The 12,504-nt window shown below is 46.3% G+C and overlaps 1 protein-coding gene across 3 annotated transcripts in view; it reads left to right on the forward strand.

The window, feature by feature from the left end:
- The first annotated feature begins 7,023 nt into the window (after nt 1-7,023).
- Nucleotides 7,024-12,504, forward strand: part of LOC121820863 (paired immunoglobulin-like receptor B) — a 30,716-nt gene continuing 25,235 nt past the window's right edge. The window contains exons 1-3 of one of the 3 annotated variants that reach the window (XR_013050331.1): nt 7,024-7,160; nt 7,296-7,601; nt 9,517-9,763. The gene's annotated coding sequence lies outside the window, so the exon portion shown is untranslated. The other 2 variants (XR_013050330.1, XR_013050329.1) reach the window with 2 other exon arrangements.

The following is a 12,504-nucleotide window of genomic DNA, read 5'->3' on the forward strand; positions in this document are numbered from 1 at the left end:
TGAGAGTGGGAGGCATGTGAGACTTTGGAGGAAGGGTGCCTGGGAAGGGCTAGAGGGTAGGGATGGATGGAGGGGAAAAGTGATGTAATTCTATTTCCATTAAAAACATATTTTAAAAAGAACTCACCTTCCTCCACAGTGGACATTTCTTGCCTAAGGTGACCCTATGGTAACTGCATCAGGAGGGCTCCAGGAATTCATCACTAGACTATTGGAGAGGCTGACAGTCCAGTGTCTCTCTGATGGCCAGAGATGGAGAAACTGACAACTCCATGTTCTCTGGACAAAAGCTTAGAATGGGTTCTCTCAGTGTGACCTCCCCTTGGGCTATTTGAGCAGCTGGTGGCAGAAAAAACAATATAATGCACAGAGCTGTATTGTTCTCTCTGCCCCCGGTGAGCTGCTGGACATTCTATTGTAGAAGGTGAGTCCAGCAGGAATTGTCAGAAGTCTACACTTGACACAGGAGCCGCTGGAGGATTCCAGAAGGTGATAAGCATAGTAAGGATGGATTCCTGGAGGGAGAAAGTTGAAGAGCACAGTGATGGGAGTGGACAAGTATTAAGAGACAGAGAAACACAAGTCCTCAGAGGCTGGCATGGTGAGATTTCAGCTGAGAAAATGTGTAGCATGAATCTTAAAAGTTCTTATTAATAAAATCAAACCTGTGAGCCAGGTATTGGGGTGAAGTTGGAAGATCAGAGAGACAGAACAAGTCACAACTACCTCACCTCGCTGGATCCTTAGCTGGTCTTGTTTCCTCAGACTGGATGCCTCTGAGTCCTCACCCAGAATGGGTCTCAGCTGAATTCTTAACTAGGCCAAATGCTTCTAGTTTCTGGTCCTCACACCTTATATACCTTTCTGCTTTCTACCATCACTTCCTGGGATTAAAGGATCGCTTTCTGAGATTAAAGGCCTGAGTCACCATGCCTGGCTGTTTCCAATGTGGCCATGAACTCACAGAGATCCAGAGGGATTTCTACCTCTGAAATGCTAGGATTAAAGGTGTGAGTGCCACCATTTTCTAGCCTTTGTATCTAGTGGCTATTCTGTCTCTGACCCCAGTGTTCTGTTTGACAAATGTGTTGCTCTGATTGGTCAATAAATAAAATACTGATTGGCCAGTGGCTAGGCAGGAAGTATAGGCAGGACTAACAGAGAAGAGAAAAGAAAGAATAGGAAGGCAGAAGGAGTCACTGCCAGCCACCACCAGGATAAGCAGAATGTGAAGACGCCGGTAAGCCATGAGCCATGTGGCAAGCTATAGATTTATAGAAATGGATTAATTTAAGCTATAAGAACAGTTAGCAAGAAGCCTGCCAAGGCCATACAGTTTGTAAGTAATATAAGTCTCTGTGATTACTTGGTTGGGTCTGAGCGGCTGTGGGACTGGCAGGTGACAAAGATTTGTCCTGACTGGGGGCAAGGCAGGAAAACTCTTGCTACACCCCAGATAAGTTTATTAGGGTGCAAAATATTTGGGGGAACACAATACCACCACAGAAATGTAAGAAGCTATTTGAACACCCTTCTCTCCCACACAGCTTTCTATACAGCCTTCTCTGTCGGTGCAGCCAGGCCTGATGGTGTCCTTAGGAGAAGACAGGACCCTGCTTTTTCCATCTTGAAGCTGTGTCAAAAATTTCTTCCTGTCTAGTGATCTATGAAAAATCCTGAACTAAGTATAAGGAGGAAACACATCCTGGCAAATGGATGTATTGATAGACATGATCAACATGAGCATACTCCCAAGTTTGGGTTAAAAAGGTAAAACTTCAGACTCGTGTGTGTGAGTGCATATGCATGTGTGATAGGGTGTGGATGTGTGTGCCTCATTAACAGGGATTACATAACGAGAAATGTGTTCCTGAGAACTGAAGAATAATTTTATCAAAAGTCAATAACCAAGATCTGAACATACTTGGAAAGGGATAGAAAATCACTCACTGCCCAAAAGAGCAAAACACTAGATACAGTGTGACATTAAAGAGAGTCAAACAAACACAGAGCCTGCACTCAAGATCCAACCACTGAAATTCTGCCCAATAATGAGGTGGACTCAAGACAGAGACTCTCCTGAATTCCACCATGAGCTGTTTGTGAAAAGCAACAGGAACTCTCCTCAGCTGGGCACACTCTGATGGACACACAGGTTTACAGGACTCACAGAGTCAATCTATTCATGTGGTCAGTAATTGTGCTCCATGTGGAGTGATACAGATGGAGATCATGGGTCAAAGTTGGAGAAGAACCATGATCCTACATCCCAGGGAGTGCATATCCACCAGCAAACAAGATGCCTCTGCTGGAACCCTACATCTGAACATCTGTGTCAGAGAGGACAGATGAGATGCCATGTGTGTCTGTCAGTCATCTGAGGCAAGTTCATCACATGGAGCTCAATTCACCATGTGAAGTGCGGATGTTCAGTTTCTCACAGGGCATGGAAAAAACAGGGACACACCAGGAGAAATATTAGATTTTTCCAGGGCAGGAGAACCAGCTTCTAGTGAACTGACTGATGTTTGCTTCACATGAGGCTTTTCTGTTGTTATACAATTTACACCTTAGCAAGCCAATTTCCCCATACCAAAACCTCTAATCTAAAGCTTCCCAGAGAAAACAAATGCCAAAGCAATTCTCAGGCCCAGGATGTCTCAGTTTTCTGATACCTACTACAGCCAAGTCATATATAGGTTTGAACCATTCAGGAAGAACTGAGATAATATTTACATACTTCAAACAGAGGTTATCCAGCACAAAAGATAACAACCACAAATGGCAGATCAAAGTCCAGTGCTACAAAACACAGGCCAGCTGCAAGGCTCTGCAGGAACTCCTGCTACACAACCAGGAGAGGGCAGCATGTCTTCTCACTGACAGAGATGCCTGTGGGTTGGTTTGTGTGAATGAGCTCACAGCACTCAGTGAAACCCTGACTAGTTCAAATGGCATGGCCCCATCTCTTGTTCTCAGGTCAGGAAATGCAGCTGCCCATGAAATCAATAGAAAAGAGACACTGTATCCATGAGACACACTGGACATGACAACTCACAGGGGTGCAAAAGATGCAGGTGCTAGGATAGGAATATCCCTTAGAAATGGATGTAATGAAATACTTGGACATATCCCCAGTGTGGGCCCTTTATACTAAATACATTTTCATTATTTCTTTGAAGATAATTATACCCATGAAATGTATCTGATCATGTTCACCACATACTCTAAGGGACTTTTTCCCCTTTTATGTGATAGGGCCTGATATAGCCCAGGCTGACCCCAAACTCATTGCATAGAGTTTCCTTAAACTCCTGATACTCTTAGCTCTAACTCCTGAATGATGAAGTCAAAAGACATGAGCCACAGCATCATATTTATACAGTACTGGGGATCAAACCCAGACATCCAAGAATGTCACACAAGTACTCTACCAACTGAGCCTTTTTCTGATTTAGTAAAGGACATACATAGGCAGATTTACAAGATGGTAATTATTCACAATGACATTGATACAAAGAGGAAATTAAGGATGTCCTTTGAGCTCAGCAACAAAAGAGGGAAATACTCAGTGACTTCTATATCATTCTCCATGTGAGAAACAGGACATGTGTGAGCCCTGGACACATCCTTTGAAGTAATTCTAGGTTAGAGAATTTTCCCCATGTGACACAATCATAGCATGGGATCATTAGTGAAGAGGAGGCTGAAAAATAAACTTTTTTCTGGGCACTGCAAAAAACATCTGAGCTCACCTTGGTTGTGATGATATCTACAAGTCCACAAGCTCAATGAAGAAAAAATCCAGTATGGGGATGGGAGTTGGACACAAAGTCTCATCCAAAGATGAAGAGCTATTGGCATCTGATATCTACTGGGAGAAGGAGAGTCAGTTTTCCTTAATGGTGTGGACCCTGGTAATATGCTCTAGAATATAGGAAGCACAAATTGAGCAACATGAGAGGAAGAAAATAGAAAGTTAGATGTGTAAGGAAAGACAATGGATTTTTAACAACTAGCAGGTCACAGAAGGAATCAAAAAGAAAATCAGGTCAGTGAGTAAGGAAACAGTTAGTGAGGGTGTGGAAAAAGGGAAGATGTGGGAAGATGAATTCCATCAAAACATACTACATACAGATATGATATTTTCAGACAATTTAAAAATTAAAACCCAATATGGATTACTAATGCAATATAGAAATGAAGTGTATTGTAATGTAATGTTTCACAATAAATAATTTTAAAATATGTCAAAAATTAAACTTATGGCCAGGTTTGGTGGTCCACACCTTTCATCTAAACACTTGGGAAGCAGAGACAGGAGGATTTCTGTGATTTCTCACTCATCCTGGTCTACATAACTAGCTCTAGGATAGCCAGGATTCCAGAGAGAACCTGTCTTGTATCAACAACAAAAATAATTATACCCATAAGGATAAGAAAAAAATAGCAGATGAAAATTTTTAAGATCAGAAATTGAAAATTGCAGGATAAAGTAGATGTGGCTCAGAAGTGGAGTATGGCTCAGGAGTAGGAGAACACTGGAGGTCCTGCCATCAATGTCTAGCACAAAAAGTAAAAAGAAATAAAATATTTTTACTGAGTTCTCTTTCTCTTCAACTATTTGGCCAACAAACACCAACACGCAGATCTTTGGCAAAGCCCTGAAGGGGAAGATCACTACTGTCAAGGTTGAACCCAGTCACTTCATGGAGAATGGCAAGGTGATGATCCAAGACAAGGGAGGCATCCCACCTGACCAGCAGCAGCTGGAAATTGCTGCCAGCAGATAGAGCATGGCTGTAGCGGTAACTCCCGCATTACCGATACCCATTTACCATGTCTGAGCTAAGGGCTGCGGATTAAAAATAGAGACAAGAGACAGTGAGTCATTCGCCACGACTGGATGTGGAACGCCGTTTATTGAAAGAGGGAAGAAACCTTAAATACAGGCTTACAGTACAAATGGAGGAACCCCCGGAGGGCAGAAGTTCACTACCAATGGTCTACATTCCAGACCCAATGTTCTACATTCTTGCATCTAAGTTGTTAATGCCCAAAATGCAGGATACACAAACAAGGAACTTCCCTTAAGCATTCAGAAGGGTGGATACCGGCAGGGAATCTGAATAGGGAGGACGTCTGATCAAGGTCAGCAAGCAAGGCCGCAGCCACTCACAGTCGGGGGCCAGGGCCCATGGCGCCCACACATGGCTGCACCCTAGACAATGGCAAAGTCCAGAAAGAGTCCAACTCTGCACCTGGTGCTGTCCCTTGGTGATGACATCATAGAGCCATCCCTGTGTCTGTTTCTGCAGAAGTACTGCTGTGACAAGACCATGCACAGCTGCCCAAGTGCTGCCCACACCTGCACCTTGTGCAGTCAAATGCCTCAAGAAGAAGGGTGGCCACATAGACAGCCTGCGCCCCAAGAAAGTCAAATAAAATGGGTACTTGTTTGGCTTAGGACGCCTGAGATCTGGTGATTTTTTTAACTGAAGCAGAAGGACAAAGGAGTGATGGTGCTAAGATTGGACCTAGTAACACAGATCAGTGTGTAAGTGCTGCTGCCAACCTTCAACCCTGACTCTGATCCGTACTGTGTAATGAGAAAACTGCCTCCTGTACTTGTCCTCTGACCTTCCTGTGTGTGCTGTGGCACATGTGAATGCACACACATATAAAGAAAAAAGTAAATGTGATCTAAAGAAATAAGTGTAAATTAAAAATAAGTGTAATTTAAAGTTGTAATGGAAAGTACACATATCAAAAACGAACAAACAACCAGAAATAGTGGTGCACATTTATACCAAGCACTTGAGACATTGAGGAAGAGGATTATATTTTACTCCATAAAGATGTACACAATGAGAGTCTTCACACAAACCTTCAAACATCTGAATATGTGTAGATATTTCAAATAAAAAGTGAAAGTGTATAAAGCAAACTCACACGCAAATTTATATTTCTTTTTTTTTTTTTTTGAGGATAGGACTTCTTGTGTAGTTTTGTTGCCTGTCCTAGATCTTGCTCTGTAGACCAGACTGGGCTCGAACTCAGAGAGATCCACTTGGCTCTGCCTCCTGAGTTCTGGGATTAAAGGCTTGCACCACCACCTGGCTAAATTTATATTTCTTATGTGTAATAGTCATACATGTCTGATACCATCTGGCCCTGACAAAGATTAGGACAAAAGGAGACAGAAAATTATGGGGTTATGGAAATGTCATCCATCAAAGAATTGATTGCAGAGTCTACTGCCTGACCTAGCCACAGCCTTGGGGAAGTCAGAGCCTGGGTCCTGAGGAGGGCACTTCCCCTTCCTGTTGGGCTGCTAGAGTACAACCATGTCATGGGGATTGCCCAGCCTCCAGAGACCACACCCTGTGTCTCCTGTCCATCCAGACAGTCTCTGTAGCTCTGCCCATGAGCACAGTTGCAGCCTCCAGGAGGAGATGCCATGACCTTCACCTTCACAGTCCTGCTCTGTCTGGGTGAGATGTGGAGATGGGGAGGGGATACTGTGGTCTAGGGTTGATGCTGCCCCACAGCCCAGCACTGGTCCCATCAGGAAACCCCAGGGTCTCAGGAGGTTCTGCAGAGGGGAGGACCTGCTCAAGCTTCAGGGACAAACCTCTCACAGGGAACTCTCTTCCAGGACTGACTGTGAGCGTCAGAATCCCAGTGCTGGCAGGTGAGTGAGTGTCTGCAGATGTCCTGACCTTCACCTCTGAACAATCCTGGAGCCATGCCTGGGCAGTGAGGATGGAGATCAACACATGTGTGCTGCCCCTGGGGATGGCTGGATGGCTGGGGTTGAGGACTACAATTGGATGATGGCTGTCCTGAGTTCTGGCTGCTCTTTTTCTTTGTAGAGGCCCTCCCTAAGCCTGTCCTCACAGTTCAGCCAGACTCTGTGGTCTACAAGCAGACTACAGTGACCTTCTTGTGTAAGGGGACCAGAGTAGCCAAACAATACATACTGTATAAAGAGGGACTCCAGTTTCTACGGAGCACAGAGAGTCCACAGAAGCCTAAGAACAAGGCAGAATTCTCAATCCCAAAAGTAGACGACAAGCAAGCAGGGCAATATCAATGTCGATATCAGACTCAAGATGGATGGTCAGAGTTCAGTGACTCCCTGGAGCTGGTGGTGACAGGTGAGAGGACACACAGACTCCCCAGCCTTAGCCTTGACTGTCAAGAATTGGTTCTGTTCACAGGGCTAACCCCACCTAGAGCCAAGCAGGATAGTGAGGTCTGATAGATTTAACTGATTTCTCCTTCTCTCCTAGGAGCACACAGTAAACCCAGTCTGTCAGCCCAGCCCAGCCCTGTGGTAACTGAGGGAGGACATGTAACCCTCCAGTGTGTCTCAAAATAACGATACCACAGGTTCATTCTGACTGGGAAAGGAACACGGAATATCTCACAAATGCTGGATTCAGAGTATGACTATTCTACTCAGCACTACAAGGCCCTGTACTCTGTGGGCCCTGTGACCTCCAGCCAAAGGTGGACATTTCAATGCTACAGCAATTATTGGAGAAGCCCATTGGTATGGTCAGAACCTAGTGACTGTCTGGAGCTCCTGTTCTCAGGTGAGGAACCTCAGTCTTTCTCTAGAATGATGTTGAAATGATACAGATCCTCAGAGAGGCCTTGGTGAGTAGTGTGTGGTGTGTGATATATGTGAGCAGTCAGGGCTCCTTAGGCCATTGACACAGAGCATGGTAGAGAGTGTGGGACACAAGACACAGAATCCAAGGCAGAGAGTAACAGCAAAGCCCAGGAGGTCCAGGACAGAGATGAATCCTTATGATACCTTCTGTTACTCTGGATCAGCTCATGTACCACCCACAAGAGCTTGGAAAATCCACAGAAGAGAGGGAGGAAGGGTTGTAGGAGCCAGAATGGTTGAGGACACCAGGAGAATCTACTAAGCAGGGATCATGAGGGCTCACAGAGTTGAAGCAGCAGCCATGGAGCCTGTATGTGTCTGCCACAGACCCTCGGCACACATGCTGTGATGGTTTACCCTAGGTTATATTTTTTTTGTTTTATTTTTTAGAGTTTCACTGTGTAGCCCTGTCTTTCCTGGATCTCACTCTGTAGACCAGGCTGGCCTTGAACGCACAGAGATCTCCCTGCATCTGTCTCCTGAGTGGTGGGATTCAAGGCGTGTGCCACCATGGCCTGGCTAGCTTGGTGTTTTTGTTAGATTCATAGCAATGGGAATGCGAAATCTCTGAATCCATTGCTACATATAGGATATTTTTCTTCCTATTGGATTGATTTGTGCAGCAATTACATGAGGGTGTGTAGCTAGAGTTTTCCTGCTTTGCCCACAGTCAGGACAAATCTTTGTCACCCGCCAGTCCCACAGCCGCTCAGACCCAACCAAGTAAACACAGAGACTTATATTGCTTACAAACTGTATGGCCGTGGCAGGCTTCTTGCTAACTGTTCTTTTATCTTAAATTAATCCATTTCCATAAATCTATACCTTGCCACGTGGCTGGTGGCTTACCGGCATCTTCACATGCTGCTGGTCATGGCGGCGGCTGCAGTGTCTCTCTGCCTCAGCCTTCTGCTTCCCAGAATTCTCCTCTCTCCTTGTCCCACCTACTTCCTGCCTGGCCACTGGCCAATCAGTGTTTTATTTATTGACCAATCAGAGCAATTTGACATACAGACCGTCCCACAGCACTTCCCCTTTCTTTTTTTTAAAAGGAAGTAGGTCCCTGTTCGGGCGCCAGATGTTGATGTAACCAACCGTCTTATTAAATAAGAAACACAGAAACAATGTAAAAGAGAAAGCCGAGAAGTCAGAGCTCAGAGCTAAAATCTCACCCTTCCTCCTGCTGTCCCAGCTTCGCGAAAAGAGACCTACTTCCTGTCGGTTCGTATTTTTAAAGTATGTTGTTCTGCCTTCTCATTGGTTGTAAACCCAAACACATGACTGCCTCGTCACTGTCTGAATGTACAGCCCCCTAGGTCTTAAAGGCATATGTCTCCAATGCTGGCTGTATCCCTGAACACACAGAGATCTTATGGGATTAAAGGCGTGTGCCACCACCGCCACACTCTTGCTATGGCTCTAATAGCTCTGACCCTGAACACACAGATATCTTATGGGATTAAAGGCGTGTGCCACCACCGCCACACTCTTGCTATGGCTCTAATAGCTCTGACTCCCAGACAACTTTGTTTATTAACATACAATCAAAATAATAATTCAGTACAATTAGATTATCACCACAAGGGTGTGTGACTAGTCTTATTGAATATTGTTATGCCATGTTTGGTTAATAGTACTGAGAAGCCTCTTCTCCTCTAAAGGGAAACAGAGGAGCAGTTGATTTGGGGGAGAGAGTGGAGGCAAGGAGGCTGCTGTCAGGATGCATTGTATGACAGCAGAATAAATTAAGAATAAATAAATTTGCAACCCACAAGTGAGACTTTCTCCACACCATTGTCAGATACACCCACCTCCTCTATCCTTCTTCCTAGCAGGGATCCTCCACAAACCGACCATCAAAGCTGTGCCAGGCTCTGCGGTTACCCCAGGAACTTCCATGACAATTTGGTGTCAGGAGGCCCTGGATGCAGAAATGTATGTTCTGCATAAAGAAGGAAGCCAAAATTCCTGGTGCACACAGACCCGAAAGAAGCCTGAGAACAAGGCCAAGTTCTCCATCCCTTCTGTGACACAGTAACATGGGGGACAATAAAAACCAGCTCCTCAAACACTGCCTGTCACCTTCCCTCTAGGCCTCTCCAAGAAGCCCTCCTTGCTGAGTCACCAAGGCCAGATCCTGGACCCTGGGAAGAGCCTCACCCTGCAGTGTTGCTCTGACGTCAACTATGAGAGATTTGCTCTGTACAAGTTGGGAGGAGCTGACTTCACCCAGAATGGTGTCCAGTGGATCCAGAGTGGCGTCTCCTTGGCCAACTTCACACTGGGCTCTGTGACCCCCTTTACTGGAGGCCAATACAGATGCTATGGTGCACAAAACTTCCTCTCCGAGTGGTCAGCCTCCAGTGATCCCCTGGACATCCTGATCACAGGTGAGTAACTAAATAGATTCCCTCTGGTACCTAACCTCTGCTTGGGCACACATGGGGGAGTTAAAGGGGTGATGGCTGGGATGAGGGGCAGGGATCTTATTCAGAAACAGATGTAGAGGCAGGAGAATAGGACAGGGGCTAAGTCAGAGAAAAGAGACAGAGTCCAAGGTACTCAGGGCAGACCCAGGTGAGGTGTCATCTCAGAACAATGAAGGCAGCCTCTCACCATCCCTTTTCTATTTAGGACAGCTTCCCTTCAGTCCTTCCCTCTCAGTGAAACCTAACTCCACAGTACACTCAGGAGACAATGTGACCCTGCTGTGTCAGTCAACAGACCAGGTGGACACTTTCATTCTTTCTAAGGAGGGAGCAGCTCAACAACCCCAGCGACTAAAATCAAAGTTTCAAGTTCAGGAGTTCCAGGCAGAATTCTCCATGAGTGCTGTGACCTCTGACATCTCAGGCACCTACAGGTGCTATGGTTCTAGGCACTCATCTTCCTACCTGCTGACACAAGCCAGAGCCCCTGTGGAGCTCACTGTCACAGGTGAGGTGACCCTGAACTCTCAGCGTGACTTACAATCCAAACCCTAGGAGACCCCTTGACTTGGTTGGGATTAAGGGGACAATAGGAAGGTTAGTCAGAAGGCGATTTCCCTGCCAGAGAAGTGGAAGCCAGCAGCAGTCATTCTCATAATGTCCACTCCATCCTTTATTGCAATCTAGGTTTCAGGTAGACAGCATGAGGATCTTGGAGAGGTTACAGGATAGTGAGCAGAGACAGGCCCCTAGGTTGGCATCTAACCCTCATCCCCTCTTGTTCTGTTTCCTAAAACCAATTGGAGCCGCCAGCCCACCACCCTCAAGACCTATGCCAACAGCTGGTGAGTATCAGGCACCTCAGTGCAGAGGGTATGCTCCATCCCCAGGCTGCCTCACAGCTCTCAGCTCACTGAAGTCCTCATTTCTCTGACAGTTTAGTTTGTGAGTAAGGGAAGCAAATAGAGATCCCAAAAAAGTTCGCAAAGACCCAGGACTTAGAGGTTGGGATACAGAAGGTGGCATCCAGAGAGAGATAGATGTTCTGGTTTTGTCTGGAGGATGGGGCAGGTCGGTGATATGGAGGGCAGGGATCCCAGATATTTGCCTCCCCATCCTGCCTCTAAGGCCCTGAGAACAAACCTCTCTCAACTGCATGGAGTCAGGCCCCAGGAGTATAATAAGGACTCTGTTGGAAGGTGGGACCCAGATGGGCAAAAGCTAGTTATAGGCTTGATACAGCTGCTTCAGGAGATGCTGACTTGGACCAGCCTTTCCCTTTCTGGATTGGTTGCTGTTTCTCTGAATAAAAAGAGGAGAAGCCTGGCCCACATGTCTAAATTTCTTTCAGTGCTGGCCATGGCTGTGACTTCTCCTGACAGAGGAGACCCCAGAACCTGATTCCTCAGTGGGTCTGTCCCACAGTGGTGGTGGTGTGTGGAAAGTGGGGCAGAGGGCCATGGCAGGCCATTGAGACTCCTCTGCTCCAGTCAGGAGGCTCTGCTCTGGTGGAGAGAAGAGATGGAACTAAGAGGCCCTGGGTTCAACTCCCAGCTCTGCCACTTCCAGTCAGGTGATCTGAGGCTGGTGAACTGTGGAGACAGAAAAAAAAGAGACATTTCATCCTTACATAAGATTGTGAGGAGGGCAGATGATGAGTGCAAAGACCCAGCACGGATCTGTCACTGAGCTGTAGGTACTCAGTTAAGCAGCAACATTCGCCACTCATGACGTCACTTGTGTCTCAGGACTGGAAGGGTACCTGAAGGCTCTGGTCGGAGTCTCTGTGGCCTTCCTCCTGTTCCTCTTCATCCTCATCTTCCTCCTTCTACGACGAAGGCATCAGGGAAAATTCAGGAAAGATGGTGAGTAAGGTGTGGGTGACCTGGGTTTCAGCTGGTGGTAGGTTCCCCTGTGAATATCCAAACAGGGGATCAGAACACCAGTCCCAGGGAACTGTCAAATGGGCTGGGTAGTTTAGAAACACTTGCTGATCTCAGATCAGAAAGAACATGATCTCAGAACCTGTGCAATGTCAGTGGTTCTGTGAGCTTCACCATGTCCTGGGACATTTGCTCACTCACCCATGTTGTAAAGGATCCTTCCTTCCTTCCTTCCCTGTACATGCCTGGAGGGAGGGGAAAGCTGAGACTCTTCTCTCTCTTGCAGCCCAGAAAGATACAGAACTGCAACTTCCCACAGGAGCTGTAGAGCCAGTAACCAGAGACAGAAGCTCCCAGAAGAGGTAACTCATGACCAGAGACATAGACCCCACCTTCCTGACACACCTCACTGACAACTGACATCTTCTTGTCTCTCCAGATGCAATCCAGCTGCTTCCACCCAGGAAGAAATCCTTTGTGAGATAAAGAGGGTCCTGGGGAGGGAGATGTC

Source organism: Peromyscus maniculatus, chromosome 1 (assembly GCF_049852395.1).
Source record: "Peromyscus maniculatus bairdii isolate BWxNUB_F1_BW_parent chromosome 1, HU_Pman_BW_mat_3.1, whole genome shotgun sequence".
Taxonomy (NCBI): domain Eukaryota; kingdom Metazoa; phylum Chordata; class Mammalia; order Rodentia; family Cricetidae; genus Peromyscus; species Peromyscus maniculatus.